At 35.1% G+C, this 6000-nt stretch overlaps 1 non-coding gene and 1 pseudogene across 1 annotated transcript; one reads left to right on the top strand and one right to left on the bottom strand.

The window, feature by feature from the left end:
- Positions 1–1534: 1534 nt before the first annotated feature.
- Positions 1535–1641, bottom strand: LOC136221105 (small nucleolar RNA R71). The gene has a single exon (XR_010684894.1). It is a non-coding gene; the product is annotated as a small nucleolar RNA R71 (small nucleolar RNA).
- A 3758-nt stretch (positions 1642–5399) lies between these two features.
- LOC136217026 (uncharacterized) overlaps positions 5400–6000 on the top strand; it is an 80589-nt pseudogene continuing 79988 nt past the window's right edge.

The raw sequence follows: 6000 nt of genomic DNA, 5'->3' as shown, positions 1-6000 counted from the left end.
CAGTTTTAGTTTGCATCATGGTAGTGGCCGACCGAATCCCTATTACGAAGTTACAGCAAGAAGATTGAGTAAAGTGTTCGCCCCCGAGCCTGACAACCTCCTAGGAAACCCAAGGAAGCGGAACCGATCAAGCCCTTCACTTGCACGCCCTCGAAGAACTCGATGATCCTTATTCTCTGTAAACTTGTATCAATTTACATTTCATCTAATAAAGTCTGTTCTATTCGACAAATCGTTATGCAACACTTATGGTAACCAATCCAATATAAGTGAGGCTGGTGTTTTCATTAATATGCACTTGAATTCAAAATCATTACAAGGAAACTTTGTTGAACACTTAGGCAAATTATCATCTCGAAAGAGTGTTAATTTGAGTAAGGGCAACTATCCCGAAAGGGTTTTGTCGCGTTCAAAGCCAATTAATTAGAGGTTCCGTCATTTATTTCATCATCATAATAATACAAAGTTTAAGTTGTTTTCTTTGCTTAATGCAAATGAACAAATTCATTCCTTTTTCTAATAAGTTCTAAATGTTCTTGTTTTGTAAAATTCATCCTTAAAATCAGAAGATCTTTCTAACAATCGATTTATTCTAAATATATAATCTTATTCCAGCATTTTCAAATACTCAAAGTTTTCAAATTCAATCAAATAAATTTCCTAAATTCAATTAATCCAATTTTCACTTTTTATTTACATTTTATAAATCTAACAAGTTCGAAATTAAAGATTCAAAAATAAGTTTTTCGTTAAAAAACGTATCTCTGTGGGATCGATATTTTTGTTACTACAAGCGAACCGTGCACTTGCAGAAATCGCTCAACAAGTTTTTGGCGCCGTTGCCGGGGATACGCCAAAATTTTTGACAAAATTTTTATTTTTCGCATTTTATTTTCGAATCTAGGTTTATACATTATTTTTATACAACTTTTATATTTTATTTATTTTCAGTTTTATAACATATTTGCTTTCAATTTTGTTTTGAAGGTAGTTTGGCTCGTGTTACAATTTCAAGTTGATGCGCAGTTCACGAAATTCGGGCACGCCACCAGATCCTTTTGATCCAGAAATTGAAAGAACACTTAAGAAAAACAAGAAAAACAACAAAAACAAAGACAAAACACCCTTAAAAACAAAAGTAGACCAGCCAGAAATTATGGCCGATCCACCGACACTTATGGATTACGCTAGGCCAGGAATGGCCGGTGTAACTAATAGTGTAGTTAGACCCCGTATAAACGCAAATCAATTTGAAATTAAGCCTGCTTTGCTTAATATGTTGCAAAACAACGTAACGTTTTACGGATTGCCTAACGAAAACCCTAATGCACATTTGACAAATTTCTTAGAAATTTGTGACACTTTTAAAATTACTAATGTAACAGCCGAAGCAATCAAACTTCGCCTCTTTCCTTTCACTTTGAAGGATAAGGCAAAAATTTGGTTAACTTCTATGCCTGCTGCAACATTTGAAACTTGGGACCAATTAGCCCAAGCATTTTTACAAAAATATTTTCCCTTAGCAAAAACCGCAAGAGTCATCAAAGAGTTGACATCTTTCACACAAAATGATAATGAAACTCTTTATGAAGCTTGGGAACGTTTTAAAGAACTTCAACGTTTATGCCCACACCACCAATTGCCAGATGCACTTTTAATGCAAACATTCTATAATGGATTAAATCCTACGACTAGAGGTTCATTAGATGCTATGTCTGGAGGGTTATTTATGAAAAAGACATCCGCCCAAGCAAGAGAACTTTTGGAGGAAATGGCAATCAACAGCAGTATGTGGCCCGCAGAGCGTGGACATATACCAACGGCGAAACCATCATCCTCATGTACATCATCGGTTAAAGGTATAATGAATCTTGATCCTGTAGCAATGTTACAAGCCCAATTTTCTGCCTTATCGCACAAAATTGATAAATTTATGGCACCATGCGATCCTAATGATCCGATCCAGAGAGACAATGACTACGAAGGTATGAATGAGATAGAACAGGTAAATTTTGTCCAAGGACAAAACCAAACTACTAATCCTTATTCTAATACGTATAATCCTGGATGGAGAAATCATCCTAACTTTAACTGGAAAGATGGTAATAATAATAATAATGCAAATGCTAATCAATATCGTATAAATAATTATCAAAATCAAACAAGAGATACGATTAGCACTTTATCTTCAAAAATCGACAAATTTATAGATGCTATGAATGGAAAGGTAAGTAATCAAGACGATGGTTTTAAACGGATCGAAAATAAATTCGATCGGCTTATCAAAAACCAATCATCTAGCATCCATAATTTGGAGGTTCAAATTGGACAACTTGCTAAATCAATTCCATCCCGCAAAGAGGGAAGTCTTCCCAGCCAAACGGAAGAAAATCCGAAAGAGCATGTTAAGGCTATCACTCTTCGTTCGGGGAAAAACTACTTAGGTCCGGAAATGCCCAGAAATTCAACTTTACCTGGAAATGATTCACCACAATCCAAAGAAGATACATTAAAACAAAAAGATACACCAATTGACTCTAATCCGAAACCCTTTGTACCAAAGCCACCTTTTCCACACAGGGTCCGAAATAAGGACCATGATAAACAACTGTTATCATTTTTGGACAAACTTAAAAATTTGCATATAAATTTAACATTCATGGATGCAATTACGCAAATTCCTAATTATGGAAAATTCTTGAAAGATTTAATTTCAAAAAAGATTAGTTGGGAAGGAATTTCATCCATTTCACTTTCTGAAGAATGTAGTTCGATATTATCAAGCAAATTACCTACTAAACTCAAAGATCCCGGATGCTTTACCATTCCGTGTACTTTGGGAAATATGGAATTCCCAAGCTGTCTTTGCGATTTAGGAGCTAGTATAAACTTGATGCCATTGTCTATTTTTGAGAAATTAGGATTAGAAGAAGACATCAAGCGTACCAATATGGTTTTGCAATTAGCGGATCAATCCACTAAAAGACCATATGGTATAATTGAAGATGTTTTGGTAAAAGTTGACAAATTTATTTTTCCTACTGATTTTGTTATCTTAGATTTTGCTTATGATGCTAATTGTCCGCTAATCTTTGGTAGACCATTCATGAACACGGGACGTGCTCTAGTTGATGTGTCGGAAGGAAAAGTAGTTTTACGAATAGGTGACGATAAGATCGAGTTCGATATGAATCAAGCGATGAAATATCCTATGGAGGATTTCGCTTGTATGAAGCTTGATTTAATTGAAGAATGTGTTAATGACATTGTTCAAAGAGAAGAAATAATAGAACCTGTAATGGACGAAGAATTAGAAGATAAGGACCCAGAGCCTTTGATTCGAGAAGATGGACCAGTTCCGCCTTCAGTAATAGTTCCACCTAAATTAGAACTTAAAGAACTACCAAACCATCTGAGATACACTTTCCTAGGCGGAAGTGACACTCTACCTATAATCATCTCTAACAAATTAACAGAAAATCAAGAAGAAAAATTGAAAGAAGTTGTTAGAAATAGAATAGGAAGTATGGGATGGCAGATTTCAGATTTAAAAGGGATTAATCCTAGTATTGTAATGCATAGGATTCACTTAGAAGAAGATAAGCCACCTAAAGCAGATAGACAAAGACGTTTAAATCCGAACATGAAAGAAGTAGTCAAAAATGAGATTACTAAACTTTTAGACAATGGAATCATTTATCCTATTTCGGATAGTGAATGGGTTAGTCCAATCCATTGTGTACCCAAAAAGGGAGGTATAACTGTAGTAAGGAATGATGAAGGTGAATTAATACTTACGCGAACCACCACCGGTTGGAGGGTTTGTATAGATTATAGGAACCTAAATAAGGCAACTAGGAAAGATCATTTTCCTTTACCTTTCATCGATCAAATGATCGAAAGGATAGCCGGTCATGCATTTTATTGTTTTCTCGATGGTTATTCCAGATTCTTTCAAATATATATTTACCCAGATGACCAAGATAAAACAACCTTCACATGTCCTTATGGAACATTTGCATATAGAAGAATGCCTTTTGGTTTATGTAATGCACCAGCAACTTTTCAACGTTGCATGACTGCAATTTTTAATGATTTCATCGAAGATATCATGGAAGTATTTATGGATGATTTTTCAGTTTATGGAGATTCTTTTGATGCATGTTTAAAAAACTTAGATAGAGTTCTTTCTAGATGCGAAGAAACGAATTTGGTATTAAATTGGGACAAATGTCATTTCATGGTCGATGAAGGAATTGTTTTAGGTCATAAAATATCTGAAAAGGGATTAGAAGTGGATAGAGCAAAAACTTCAGTAATAGAAAAATTACCCCCACCAACAACTGTCAAGGGAGTAAGATCTTTTCTAGGACATGCAGGTTTTTACAGAAGATTTATAAAAAACTTTTATGTGATTTCCAAACCACTTACTAATTTACTTATGAAGGATTCAACCTTCGACTTTAATGAAGATTGTATTAAAGCTTTTGAAACATTGAAAACAGCCTTAGTCAGTGCGCCCATAATTGCTAAACCCGATTGGGATTTGCCTTTTGAAATCATGTGTGATGCAAGTGACCTAGCAGTAGGATGTGTTTTAGGTCAAAGAAAGGATAAAAAATTACATGTTATTTATTATGCAAGTCATACATTGTCCGGTGCACAATTAAATTACACAACAACAGAAAAAGAGATGTTAGCCGTAGTATTTGCATGTGATAAGTTTAGGTCATACTTATTAGGATCTAAAGTTATTATTTATACAGATCATGCAGCTTTACGTTATCTGTTTGCTAAGAAAGATGCAAAACCGCGTCTGATTAGATGGGTTTTGTTGTTACAAGAATTTGATATAGAAATTAGAGACAAAAAAGGGAGTAGAAAACCTTGTCGCCGATCATCTATCAAGACTAGAAGATGAAAACGATCCTATAGGTGAAACTGTCGGTATACGAGATGATTTCCCCGATGAACATCTCTATCAAGTAGAAAGTATCATGACACCATGGTATGCAGATTTTGCTAATTGTCTTGCAACCGATATTGTTCCGGAAGGATTATCTCCCCAACAGAGGAAGAAATTTTTCTTCGATATTAAACAATATTTTTGGGAAGATCCCTTTCTATTCAAATCATGTGGTGACGGGATAATTAGGAGATGTGTTGGAGAAAATGAATATGAATCTATAATAACAGAATGTCATTCCAGCTCATATGGAGGACATAATGGAGTTAATAAAACGGTAGCTAAAATATTAGAATGTGGTTTCTTTTGGCCTACAATGTTTAAGGACGTTGGTTCCTTTATTACTCGTTGTGATAAATGCCAAAGAACGGGAAATTTAGGAAGGAAAGATGAGATGCCCCTCACAAACGTGTTGGAAGTTGAAATCTTCGACATGTGGGGAATTGATTTCATGGGACCTTTTCCACCTTCCAATGGCAAAACTTACATATTAGTAGCCGTTGATTATGTTTCAAAGTGGGTTGAAGCAATTGCAACCCCTACGAATGATTCTAAAGTAGTTATTACTTTTCTTGACGATATATTTTGTAGATTCGGTTGTCCTAGATACGTTGTTAGTGATGGCGGTACCCATTTCATAAATCGGAATTTCGATATGCTTATGAAAAAATATGGAGTACGCCACCGCATGTCAACGCCATACCATCCTCAGTCGAATGGTCAGGCGGAGATCTCAAATAGAGAACTCAAATGGATTCTAGAGAAAACTGTTTCGTCATCAAGAAAAGATTGGTCACAAAAACTCAATAATGCGCTATGGGCATACCGTACTGCATTTAAATCACCAATAGGAATGACTCCGTACCGTTTGGTGTATGGAAAAGCATGTCATTTACCAGTTGAATTAGAACATAAAGCCTATTGGGCTATTAGAAAACTTAATTTTGATTTACAACAAGCAGGAAAGAAACGTTTGCTCGATTTAAATGAGTTAGATGAGTTTCGTAACAAGATTTCCTGACATTTAAATCATT

Source organism: Euphorbia lathyris, chromosome 2 (assembly GCF_963576675.1).
Source record: "Euphorbia lathyris chromosome 2, ddEupLath1.1, whole genome shotgun sequence".
NCBI classification, from domain to species: domain Eukaryota; kingdom Viridiplantae; phylum Streptophyta; class Magnoliopsida; order Malpighiales; family Euphorbiaceae; genus Euphorbia; species Euphorbia lathyris.
The sequence above is the reverse complement of the archived record's forward strand: the minus strand, read 5'-3'. Positions and strand labels throughout refer to the sequence as shown.